This window comes from Cyprinodon variegatus, unplaced genomic scaffold (genome assembly GCF_000732505.1).
Source record: "Cyprinodon variegatus isolate N-32 unplaced genomic scaffold, C_variegatus-1.0 Scaffold67, whole genome shotgun sequence".
NCBI classification, from domain to species: domain Eukaryota; kingdom Metazoa; phylum Chordata; class Actinopteri; order Cyprinodontiformes; family Cyprinodontidae; genus Cyprinodon; species Cyprinodon variegatus.
The window spans coordinates 1555654-1569655 of record NW_015150520.1 but is presented as its reverse complement, the minus strand read 5'-3'; the positions used below and the strand labels follow the sequence as shown (position 1 = coordinate 1569655).

The window sequence follows — 14002 nt, the reverse complement described above, 5'->3', positions numbered from 1 at the left end:
ACATTCTCTGATGCTGATTTTGGTCACCACTATCTAAAATGAAATAATGTGCCTGGTTAAAGCACTGATCCAAGCCGCTATAATATGTAGTGTCATGCTCATTATGAAAATGCCAACCTCCATTCGTTCTATCAGTGGCAATATCTCTGCAGCATGATGATTTAAACCGAGCTGCCTTTGGAGTGCCACTTAATGACTCACGGTGCATGCATAGGCATGATCGGTGAGGATTGCACGTTATGCCCAACACCTTTTTTGTCCTCAAACTAATGTGACAGCTCAAACAGAAAAGGATGTAGAAATGATCTCTGGGGGATGGGTGCTTTTTCGGATGCAAAAAAAAAAAAAAGCTGCTCAGGAAAAGGAAAATCTTTTGTTTTGTTTTATCTATTTATTTATTTATTTGCATTGCTCAATTTCTTAGAAGCAACTGCAACATTGAAAGTGGCGTTTGAAACTTAAAGTCAATGCCATTTTCCTCGCAGGTCAGCGTTTCAGCCAACTTGAAGGATGGAAATGAATGTTCACAAAAGCGATTATTATTCTAGCCACGTCGCCTACCTCTGTCCACCCTCCTTTGGCAGCTATTACAGAGAGCTACTTGTGTTTTAAACATGTGACAAAGTGAGAGAGGGGCGCAGGGGGGGAGAGCCGAGGAGCTCATGCCTGCTCTGCTGACAGTTCCTAAGATCCGGACTGCGCTCCTCCACACGGCGATGCGGAGAAGGAAGGGGGGGTCAAGCAGCAAAATACGCGGCGCTCAGACAGAATCCACAGCGGAATATTTAGCAGTTTGCTTCGGGTTTGCGTCTCTTCCCACGTCCTTACATCCCATTCCCTTTGTCCGACGCTGGACCCTGCTGATGCCTGGCTGAAAAAACAGCACCTAGAGGTCCCTCTCATCTAATCGTCAGTGACTTTCCGCTCCTGGTTGCACCCCTCCCCTCTGCTAGTCGTCTTTTCTCTTGACTTCATTTCGTGCTGGACGATTTCATTTTGTAGTCATTATCCCCAGAAAGGTCAAAGCCTCTGTTTGCTGGAAGCTCGTTTTGGTCTGGGATAAGCCTGAGAGTCTCCCTTCTTTCTTAAAGTTTCAGTGGCCAAGAACCGCTCATGCTGCTCCGTGTTGCATCCTTTTTTGTTGACCTGCACGTGCGCTAGACTTTTTATTTTTCATTTTTTTAAGAGGGTTTTTATAATTATTATAATCCCCATTCTTCTCTGTGGAGTGGCTGTTCTACCTTATCAAACTGTGAAATGAGTTTCGCCACCTTTCTGCTTGCTGATAGCGCTGAGATTCTGCAAAAGAATGGGGCATATTGAATTCAACTTTAGGTGTTCTTCCAAACCTTGGTAAGTAGCTGAAACTGTGCTTCTTTATATTAAGTGTATGTTATTGTCTTAACTATGTATGTGTGGGTGTTTGCTGCTCAATTTACTGGAGTTTGACCTTATGCACATGGCTGTTACTGTGTTCCTCCTCGCAACGTCTCTATAATGCTCTACATATTTATTCCACTACAGTCTCACACATGTGCGCAAACTTATGTTTTCAAAGGTTTTTCGACATGAACACCCACATAGTTTCCTTTTTTCATACAAGAACATTCTTTATCTTTCTCTTTCTTTTCCACCCCTTCTCCCCCTCATCAACACGCCAGCTTTTATCTGTCTTTCCAAGAAACACCTCTAATCTATATTACTTAGGGTGTATTGGCATTTTCCACCTGAAGAGGATAAGATCTCCAGCACTGATGCGTGGACAGAACTGAGTTGGCACAGCATCCTCAAGGAAAAGAAACTAGCTTTCTGAAATAAATGTAAAGAAAATATAAATACATTTTCCCACCGATTTGATAAATATACATTTATATCTTAAGCATCCTTCTCAAAATATGAGTCAGAGTAGCCTCATGAGATTATCAGTGGAGACTGTGATAGAGAGCCAAAAAGCCCTCCAAGAAAGCAAATAGGATTTTTAAATGTCATAATAATGACAGCAGTAATTTGGGTTCAGGATTGTTTTAGTATTTTAACTTGTCTTCACATACAGCCCATATTTTGGGAACACTCTATATTGATGCTGTAGAAAAGTGGTTTGTTTTTGTTTTTGTAAAGCTTCAAAACATTAAAAAAAAAAAAAAATGCAGCAGCTTTTATTGCCATTTGCTGTGTTTGTACCAGACTGCCATAGTCTGGTCTTCTGTTCTGAAGTGTCCCTTATCCATCCCTGGAGACCAGTGAACCTGACTGCATCCAGGCCTGAAAGGCAAACTGTCTCCTCCACTGTTGAAACAAATGTCTCTCGTATGTGTCAGTCAACAAGACCATAAAATAGAGATGTAAACTGGTCCGCACATGGCTTGATTATCTATATTCCAACTCTTAAGATGTAAGCGTGGGCTGCATATTTTTTCTTTTCTAGAATTTTGTGCCAGTTTCTTTGTTTACCAGGGAAATAAATACAAGACTGTCTGTTTTTGAAGTTAACATACTGTACATATAAGAGTAGACAAACTAAACTGCCAAGCTTTTTTTTTTTTTTGCATGAAAACTGTGACTGAGTCAGGAAGCATGTAGAGGCTTTCAGATTAATGCTAAAGGCAGGAATTACATGCCTGAGAGGGCTCCTTGTCCTTACAGCTCAGTGTTGGGAGGCTGATAGAGCTGAATGCAGCATCATTTGTACGCTTGATGGCTGGCAAAAGAAGGAAGAAATGGAATAAAACAAAAAAAGAGCTTTGGCAGCCTTCTCCCACATTGTAAGCAAGCATTTCCAAATAATGCACTGCAAGAGGGTTCTCTTGCAGCTTATTTTGGATAGACAGGTCAATATGTTTTCATCTTTAGCGCTGTGAATAACAGCCCCTACTGAATGCTTTGAATTAAAGTTAATCATGACTGATGTCTAATTGTAGGTGGGAGTTAGAAGCCTGAGGTAAAAACAAAGCTTAAAATAGAATTTAAAGGTGGTGGGTGGGAAGGAGTCATAAAAGCTTTGGGGTTGGGGTTGTATTTTAGGGTCAAGGTTTTTTTAAGTTAATGCCCAGCGTCCACAGTCCATTACATCATTAATGAGCAAGCTAAGTATTTAACTTTATTTATTTATTTAACTTTATTCTAAAATTGAAAAGAAAAGAAGGAAAGTGAGGAAAGAAGAAAATCACATTGAAGTTTTTGAGATAGACCAAGCTTTTCAATAGATTATTTCTTATTATGAAGAGCTGGGGTAGAATCTCTCTTTCTAAAGCAACTGGTAATTGATTGTAGAGAAATATTTTGGAGATTGAAAGAAAACAAACAACAGTGTTTTACAGCAGTTTAACATTTGTATTTTCCTTAATATATTTAGGTAATTCTCCACAGTTTGAACATACACCATACCAAAGAATCAAAGATGGGGTTATTTTGTTATTCATATCTGATGGTGTCTGGTGGTCAGTGGACTGTAGCAGAGAATAACACAAGCAAAACAGAAAAGCAAGAAAAGAGCAGAGAAAACTGAATCAGTCACTGTAATTTAAGATGAACCTTTGTCCCTGTTCGCACAAGGCCACTACTAGAAGAGATCAATTTGGGATTCACTGTGATTTATAGAAGTGTCAATGTCTGTATGCTCTCTGCTTCTCAGTGATATGCAGCTATAAAACAAGCCTGCAAGTGAGAAGTTGCACTCGGAGTGACAATTATTAAAAACAACCTTTTTCCTCTGACTATAGCTTTTCAGTACCTTAGCCTTGAGACTTACAACACATTTTCAGAGATAAACAATGAATTTTAACTTGCTAAAATCTAACAATAGAGAGTTCTCAGTGAGATCACATAGAACAAAGTTGAAATAACTAAGAGATGAAAAAACTCACCAACACTTCTGTCTGTGTAGATATAATTAGTTTGTTTTGCTATATTCAAAAAAATGTTTTGCTTTGAGTGCTTTGCAAACTAGTTTGAGAAGGTAAGAGGTAATTTTCAAGTGTATTTTTATAGAATGAATAAAAAAAAGCTGCTGCACTTCCATGTAAGGTTCGTAGTTTTTCTTCTGATCTCTATTTCATGTGAAAATAGCTTTTATTCTTTCATTTTTTACATTTGAACCATGTTTCTTTGTTGGCCGGAGAGCTGTCTGCTGTCAAGTTTCTAGCTCTTAAAAGGGAATTCTGACATTTTCAAGATCAGATTTGATTTTTTTTTTCAAAAAGGAAGGGTGTTATGCTCCTTAAACACAATGACACACTGTGCCACAGCAGAGTTGCACAGTGGATTTCAGAAAATTACGCTCGCCTTTGGGTTTTCTGCTCTCCGACTCCATGTCTTATGCAGAACCGAGGATAGAAGTAGCAGCCACATAAACAAAGAACACATGACATTTGCTTTTACTTCACCCTGATCTTGGTGCCACAGTCACACCCAAGATTAAATACTTGAGTGTGCTGTTTCGTTCACTTCCTAATATTTCAACAGGACAAGTTTATCCAATTAGTTTATATCCAAATAACCATTTGCATCCTTGTGAAGCATTTGAATTCAGTAATTAAAGCTTTGTTATTGCTTTAAGTGTCACAATTTTAATCTGTTCGTTCTGTATTGTGGCAGCCAGGCTGACTGTTTATTTTTGTCTTAATGTGGCTCATTGTATCCTCTAATCCAGCTCTAGGTGTTCAGTGTTGGGTGGGGGGACTCTAGGACCTCCTCTTTGAGTCTAGTTGTGCCTTTTTTGGTAAAACCATCAATAGCACTTACAGGGGTATGACCAGAGTTGTTAACTTTCTAAGATGTGAGCGTTTTTTTCTTGTTTAGTTTTTTCTAAGTTATATGTGTTTTTATCTGACTTCCAGATATTTTGTTCTATATTTTAACAATATAATGGCAATTTAGTAAAGTGCAGATTTACAATTATCTGCATTTCTTTTAATGAATACATCTGTTTAATTGTTTAGCAAATATAGCAAATAAGTGGTATAGTACATCCCGGTCCTCCTCATCTATCAGAATGTGGGAAAAGACCATTTAAGCGACTTGTCATAGACTGTGTCTTTAATTTTAAAGAGATGATCCAAAACGCTAAAATAAGCAGGATTTGCCTCGATGAAAATGCCTTGTCAGAGATCAAATGAGAAATGCCGTACTGGATTGTGTTTGCAGAAAGGCAACTCTTATTTAAAAAAAAAAAAAAGCCTCTTTCGAGCAAGAAGTTGTGGAACACAAGCTCATATGATTTCAAACCTATCTTGGCTGACATTTACACAGGTTTACCAAATATTGATATTAAGATGTCAAAAGAGTGTTGACTTAAGCTTGGACGATACAAATTGGCAGTGATTCAATAAAGCATTCTTGATATATTGTCAGAGAAACAAATGTAAAAAGCCTTTGAAGATTAAAACATACTTGTATTGTCCGTCATTTTAATTTTTTATTGAATAAAAAAACAGATTCTGTCCTAATTAAGCTCAAATAAATATGATAAAACTCAGACTTGATCATTCCATTTGCTTAACCTCAACAGACTTTAACTTATTATTATTATTATTATTATTTAGCGAGTTTGTTGTATTTTTCAACCACATTCTTTTTTTTATATATATTTTTTGGATGAATTTAGTTTTGTGTTTTTCATCAATTCAATTGAAAATAGGATGGGGGGATAAGCTTTGTTGTTTCTAATACCTCTGATATATGTTGACCTTGCTTTTTATTTCAATAGTGTTAACGCAGAGGAAAAATAACTCCCCCAAATCCAGTTTCTACATGTTTTATACTGTACTATAGCATGCACAGTTTGATCATGTAATAAACCAGCTTTAATCAGGTTTTATGAATTTGTTGCTAAATACAGTAAGGACACATTAGAGGTTTGGCTATTGCATATCATTAGGGCTGCAACTAAAGTGTTTGTTTGCTAATTGATTCATTTGTTGACTATTCAAAATAACAGATTAGAGAAGGAATAGCACAAGTTGTTTTTTTATTTTATTTCTGCAGAATCTGACCAGGTTAAAATATTCATCTTGATTAATCAATATCTCTTTCTAATATGTTACTGCCTATGTGTACCATTGTTAATCAGTTCTATCTTTTAAGACACTAGTATAACCAATAATGATTTCATCGTTATCTAATGCCACTCAATGCATTTTATTTTCTTACCTACAGGGAACATGTTGTGGTTGACAAATTGAAATGTGTGGAGTACACCTGTCCCTTCCAAAAAAAAAAAAAAAAAAGTCTATTGTCCATCCTAATGCAAAATGTGTTTCGGACTCTTTGGAATTTTGTAAAATTGCAAGAAAAAAGATGTTACTAGATTTTAATTCTTATAGTTCATTTTGGACGCACAACCTCAAAAGCAGTAAAAAAAAAAACAATTATTTAATTGTTTAAAGTGATCAACAAATTAATAATTTAAGCTGCTCAGATTCCTATGCATGCTTTGATTTTCTCATACATTTCCAACTGTATAAACCTTTAGTCTGAGTCACAATTTTCTAAATCCGTTCTTTGGAATTGTGCTTTAAATTTTATGAAAGATATCTTTTTCTTTGTATCACCGACTTATCTAAAAAATATATAAAATAATGTATTTTTGTTTATTTTTTAAATTTGAATAGTTTAGTGGGTTAGGATCTAGTATCCTTTTTCCAATGCTTTCTAAGCTTTCTCATAATGATTTTGCATTAGCAGCATAGTTGATTGTAGTTATAAAAAACACCCCATCAAAAGAGTATGAAGTCTGCCTTTTTCAATCTAGGGCTGTTACCTGTGGAACAAATAACCATATCAAATGATTTCTAAAATTAAACTGTTTATAACAGAGGTTAGTTCTTCATACCCTATAATAATGCAGCGTAACAATAAATTAGACCGTAATCATCTCCAATATACTTCAACCATTAACAATGCATTAAAGAAATAATACGACGTGATTCTCTACAAAATCTCATTTGTTTTGTTACGATTAGACCCATGCCAGCAAACATAGTATTGATTACGTAAAGGATCGGCATCTTTGTACAGGCAGATGCATGAAAGTGCTTTAAATAAAGAATATCCCACAAAATACATAGTGGCACACAAGGCAGAAAACAGAACACAATACCATCAGAAAGGGCAAATATAGACATACATAGCATCAGCCTTTAAGGGGCTAAAAGATAAATTTCCTCTTTTTTCACAGAGCTGTTTTTTTTTACCTGTTCTGTTTGTTATTTAATTAATAAAAAGAAAACAAAAAAAACACACACAAAAAGTTCCAAAAATCAATCAGGAAGGTTAGTCATTCCCACTCAACTTTAGTTGTTTTTTGCATAAGTCCCATCCTCCCATAGCTACTATGGGGATGTTAGACTCCAACATTTCATTTGACCTTCCACTAATCCACATATCACAGATTCATATCTTCTTGCTCTGGGCTTCACTGTGAAATAATTATAAATGCATGTTTGCAGCTTTGTAAATGTATGTTTATCAGCCTGCCTGTGAAAGCTTTTAATGGTGACATTTTTTGCTTTGATGTTTTCCTCCCAGGACACCGTGACAGCTTATCCTTTGTGTTTTTTTTGTAAGACAGCCGGATGAGTGCAACTGGCAGTCATATTAGAATTTCACAAAGGCTGTGTTTTACCGCTGGTGCTCGTATGAGTGGTATTGTTGACAGTTATAGGAGGAAAGATAACTGGGTTAATTAGGGCCAAAAACTTCATTAGTCAGCACGGAAGGGAAGTTATAAAGTTTATCAGTTCCTGTTTCCCTATTTTGAGAATGGTTTAAGGCCTTGCTTGCAGACAAGTTAAACAGCGGATCCCATAAAAAAAAGAAATAAAATATTGAAATGAAATATTTTAATCAACTCCCCTACTGCAAAGCACTCGCCTCCCAAGCATATCATTTTTCATCAGTGTTTTCCTTTTAATGGGTTCCAAGTATGAGATATCACAGTCCATTTGCACATATTCAGGCAAACAAAGGCGAGCTGTGGTGGGGAATGTTCCAGTCATTGATATGAACACAGAGAAACCACACAGTCAGGTAGATTCACACAGAGACAAAGCTCTGGAAGGTGAACATCGCTGCGCTGGCATCCTTCAGTTAGTGAGCAGATGTTCAGGGGCTGAATGGTCTTTTTTGTTCTGGTCTCCAAAGGAAACGGCTGCTGAAATAAGAAAAAAAATTAAATGAAAAAAAAAAAGAGAAAAAAGATGGTATGGGAGTTCCCTCATCTCATCAAGCTAAGCGTAACCTCTAGTAGACAGTCAGAGTCCAACACTGCAGTCAGTAGCCAACATTCTTTCTCTGGGGGGAAACATGTAACTTTTATTCTTAAACATAGGGGCTGCAGGTGATTTAGGCTAGTGGAAATACTTCTTGAAATTTGAAAGACTACAATTAAATTGTTGAATTAAAGCATTGCAGATTTTTTTAAATGCCCAGTAAATGTCGTTTTTAAATATCTAGTAAAACAAAGGGAATATAGTTAGCTGAGTTAAAAATTTCTGAATCAGTTGGTTTTAGAATATGCTTCAGGTGTGATAGCAATTGTGATCACAAAAAAATGAATTGCATGAATAAAGCTGGTTTACATTTTTTTACCAAAAGATACTGAAAGAAACTATTTTGATGTAGGCTTTGGACTCAACCTAGAATATATATTGCTGCAATTGCCTTGATAATTTAGAATGAAAATGTTACATCACAAAGAAATAGATTTATACACAAATGTTTCAGATTGCCGGAGGACATACCAACCTCACTGGGTGCACGTCAAACCGAGGTTTAAGTATCAGAACTGCTTGTAATGAGAAGTGCCCTTGACTCAACATTTACTTTTCCCTTAAAAGATCTTGCTTAAAGGAATAAAACAGTATCCTTTAAAGAAAATCTTTCATGGAGAATATACATACATACATACATACATACATACATACATACATACATACATACATAAATACATACATACATACATACATACATACATACATACATACATACATACATACATACATACATACAGAGAAAAATAAAAAATTGAAAGAAAATCCTGTAATAGTCACAGAAAACAATTTAATCAGATCAAAAAAGATAAAGAAATTCTATTAAAATTAAAACAAAGTCAGACATTACTTTTCAACCATGCTTTAATGGGATGATGATTTTCAGCAGACTGTTCCAATTGTCTCAGGTTTAAGGGGGGGCAATTATACCTCTTCTGAGAGATGCTAAATAGGATTTAGATCAAGGCTCATAGAACGCCGCTTCAAAAATATTCCAGTGTTTTCCTCTTAGCCTTTCTTTTTTTATCTTTGGTGGTCTCTTTTGCGTAATTATCCTTTTACAAGACCACTAACCTATGACTGAGACCAACTTTTTGACCATCTGTAGTACTTTTATCTCTAGAACTTTTTGATGGTCTTGAGATTTCATTGCAACAGTGCCATTAGATTTTGTCCTGTAACCAAAGGGTTGTCAGTTTAAGCTATGGCTTTAAATGTTGTGTGTCCTTGGTCAAGACACTTCACCCATATTGCCTACTGATGGTGGTCAGACTCCCTAGTGGCGCATGTGTATGGCAGCCTTGCTTTTTTCAGTGAGCCCCAGGGCAACTGTTGCTACAATGTATATTGCCTCCATCAGTGCGTGAGTGTGGGTAAATGAATGACTTTAGTGTAAAGCACTTTGCGTCAGGTCTCCTGACTTGAAAAGCACGGTCTACTACTAAGTCCAGGCCGTTAACTATTATTGGATGTTTTTATCTGCTTGTTTCAAGTAATTATTCTGTTACAACACCCATAACCTATGTGGTCGGAAAATTTAGATTTCTCTTATTTCATATATTAATTTATCCTATTTACTCACTATAAAAGTTTTCACTCAGTCTGTTTCACCTGCAAGGCCACACAATCCCCCTGGGTGAGGGTGTTGGTAGATCAGACATAGCTTCTTCCCAAAACAAGCCAGATTCTTTTTCAAGGAATATTCACAACATGTTACTGTCTAAACAAGGTGTCTGTAATCTGTTTAGACTCTGACTACTTTCCATTATTGTAAGTAAGGGGAACACACTCTGTCCACGCAGAATGGGGCTCAATACAGAGAAGTAAGGGCTGCATGATGAACTGTTCGCTCTTTGCAAAGATATGAAAATAAAGTGCCGACTGAGTGAAATCCATTGATCTCCGTTTATTTAACTGGGGTAAATAGTTGAATACTTTCCCCACTACACCTGCAAATGAGACCAATCTCTCCGACACATTTCTCACTGGAATCTCTTGATAGTTTTGAGATTCCATTGTACCCTGCTGAGATTCAAGACACCCTGCCCAAGATGAGGCAAAGCAGTCCCAGAACATAACAGAGTCTCACAGTCTCCTCTGTGTATCACAGTGGGAACAATAGGCCTCATGCAGGAAGTGTTTGTATGAAAAAATGTGATCACGTGTGCTAGTGATATAGGAGAAAATGCATTGAACATTTGACTCCCGTTTCTAACCTTCTCTCAGGTACAAAAAAATTATAAACATGCTCCAGACTTGACATTCTTGCACGTCCTGCACAATCAGTCAGCTGTTATCCAAACCTAGTTTTTGACAAAATGACTACATCTGTTGTTAATTAGAAGTAGTTGTCCATGTTATTAGGCTACATCATTACTCAAATTTGCAATTATGAATACAATGTTTATTAGCTGATGACAGAACAGTTGGTCACTACACTCGCAGCTGGCACGTCGATATCCAGGGTCACTGGTTTAATTGGTTGTCATTTTGTCAAAATAAAGTGCAGTCAGTGAGCGTTATGCGAGATGAAAAGTGTAATGAAGAGATGACAGATGTTTCTGCAGAGATGTAGAATAAACCTCTGATTGTGTATTATAAGGAGATTTTGCAGAATACTGTGTCATTTTGATTGATGGCAAACTCATATTAAGCATTTACATCATATGTTGCACTTCTTGCTTGCACTAGTAGTTTTCATTGACTCACTTAATGAATTACACGTTCTCAAGCGTGAAAAATAGTATCTTTATATGGCATTATTGGGGAATTATTTATGAAAATATACATTTTTCTGGAGCACGGCCTCACGCACAAGTGCACTGCATCGAATGACGAGGATTATTTACTGAAGTTATTAATCTTTGTTGAAACTGATGTGGTTGATTCGGTCGGCCCACAGTAGGAGAAAATGTAAGAGAAATTATGTCAAGAATAGAAGAATGTGGTTGCATCAGACCCAATGTTCCTATCTTGAGTTGCTTTATTTTTCCATCTGAGAACATAGATATGATGTGCCTTGACAAAAAATTCTATCGGGTCTCATCTGTTCATAGGAGATTCTCTCAGAAGCTTTGTGGCTTGTCAAAATACAATTTGGTAAATTCCAGTCTGGCTTTCATATGTATGATCTTTTTTCGACAATGATGTTCTCCTTGGTATTCTCCCATGAAGTCCTCTTTAGCTCAACATTAAGTCAATTTTATATTGACCATGAATGCTGCGATCTGACACTGCTGTTCGTTGAGCTTGAAGTTCACCTTTAGAAGTGTTTTAGAAGTTTTTCTGGGCTCTTTTTTACCATCCCAATTATCCATCTCTTTGATTATTCTGCAATTTTTCTACTGTGACAAAGTCCAAGAATCTTGTCTACAATCATGTGGATCTTTAATTTCTGAATAATACAACTGTAGTTACATGAAAAGGAGATGGTCTTATAGCCTTTAATTCTACCAACACACACTGTGTGTTTTTCATATATTGTTTTTAATATATGAAAAATTAACTTTTCATATATTAGCAACATCATATATTTGGTTTTATTGAGCTGAGGAATTCAAAGGCAGATTAATGATGTACGTACAGTTATTCCCTAAGCTAATAAATGGATTAATTAATCTGATCAACAGAACTTAAATTAACACTCCTTTAACATAAAGTGCTAGAAAGATATTTGAAGCAGTTTTTGCTCTCATATTTGATCATCTGTAATAAGCTCTTCTGGCTTAACAAAAGGCTATTATTTGACTCAATTTTCAGACTATTTAAGTAGCAGGACAGTATTTTTTCAATCTTAATGTGTCTGGAAGAACTGTTTGACCTGTTTAACACTACCTCATAGTTTCATATCAGAACAAGAAAGATTTCCTAATCGATGCATGAACATACTGTTGATGGTTACACATCCTGACTCAATTTAGATAGAGAATTACAAGAGCTAGAGAAAACATCCAAGTCATTTGTGTAGGGTAGACAGAGTATAACCCACCCCTCCACCCAGCAAAAAACAAAACAAAACGCTGAACCCATTCTGATTTTAAAGCATATTCAAGCCACATTTTTATCTCAATATTTCTTGTTAGTCCCTGTGATGGAGATTCAAGTGTTTATGAGATGATTGGTCTGTTATGTCCCACCACTGTCTCTTCCTGGACATTCATACTTCATATCTCACTACCCGTGGCAGTGCCAGTGCTCCATTCTCATTCTCATAGTAAGGTGAACAGCTTTGCAGTCCAATGTAAAGCCATTGGCATCAATAACCATATACCCCTGGCTTTGCTACTCACATTTGAGCATAGAAAGCCTTTGGATTTTGGAAAGTAATGACTTGACTTGAAAAACAAAAAAGGTAAAGAAAAGCTTGGTAAAAAAAAGCTAAGTACAAGGAAGAGTACATGTGAATCAGATAGTGTTAGGACTTACTCAAAAGTGAACTGTAAAAGTAATGTAGATCTGCGAATGTTGCTAATTGACATGTAAGTACCATATATGCTAACCTGTGTTTGTGTTAGAGTGATTGATTTTGTCAGTGTGGCACTATAAAACATAAAGACTGAATCAAAGCAACTTAATCTCTTCTTGATAGTCTTGATTTACACTTTGCAGTGAAAAACCTACTACTTCTGTACGTGCATACATGTATGTATGTGTATATGTATGTATGTGTGTGTGTGTGTATGTACGTATTTATATAATTATATATGGCTCGGTTCCTAGGGTAGCGCACCAGTGGCCTACCCTGTTTGTTATGAAAAATCTTAAAATACCAGAAATTCTAAAAAACGTATTGACAGTACTTGAACCCCAACTATATTAAAAATAAAAAGTAATGTAAAAATATTGTTTTAAATAACAAAAACCTCCCTCGAATTCTTAATTAAGCCAATAGATTTTTAAATTAGCAGCGTAATGCTGGTAACTTTTTCAGTTAGAAAAAAGTGCAAACATTGAACCAACAAACTGATTCCTGAAGTTATGCATTTAAAATGGCCCCAAGTTCAATGTGCTTTATTCTAATCACCACTTAAGTGACTGACAAACCTAGAATATAAAACACCTTTAAGATATTTCATTTTAACTGGTGTTGTATAATTACATTATCTATGTTTTGCTTTTGAGTTGGAAGTATTTTTTTTATCTGAAGTGTAAATACTAGGGGTGTAAATCACATCCATCATGGCGATTCGATTCAGTATCGATTTCCTGACCCAACGATTCGATTATTTTCGATACTCAAGAATACACCACGATTCGATTCGATTAATCGATTAATCTGTTATTTTTTTATTATTATTTTTATTTTATTTTTTTACACCTTACAGGCTAAACAAAGTTTAAAGTTTAAAAAATCAATCAAAAAATCAATGAAAGCTGCAATATCGTTATGCGTTGTTTTTTTTTTATAAACAACAGCAAATAACAGAGGTAGAAAAGTTGTATCAAAAAATACTGCACAAAATCAGTGCAATGAGTGCAATTCCATACCTCGGCTCCAGACGTCCCGCCCCCTTGAGAGACGCTCCGCTGCACCTCTCCCAAATAGTAGTTGACCGCAAACAGTGCCGCAGAAAGGAGGGCAGCTTGTTTTGTTTTTATGACCAAAATTGCGGAAAACAACTTATGAAGTTTGACCCGCTAGAAGAGCGAGGTGCGCGAGAACGCTGAGACCCTTTTTCCACCTGGATCTCCGCTCTTTTTGGCCCTCATGTCCCTCCGTCGTCGGACTAAACTCG

General features: G+C 36.2%; 1 protein-coding gene across 1 annotated transcript in view; it reads left to right on the top strand.

Annotated features, from left to right (window-relative positions):
• The first annotated feature begins 627 nt into the window (after nt 1-627).
• Nucleotides 628-14002, top strand: part of LOC107083004 (BMP/retinoic acid-inducible neural-specific protein 3-like) — an 81759-nt gene continuing 68384 nt past the window's right edge. Inside the window, exon 1 of the mRNA XM_015371929.1 lies at nt 628-1353. The gene's annotated coding sequence lies outside the window, so the exon portion shown is untranslated. The remainder of the gene's footprint in view (nt 1354-14002) is intronic.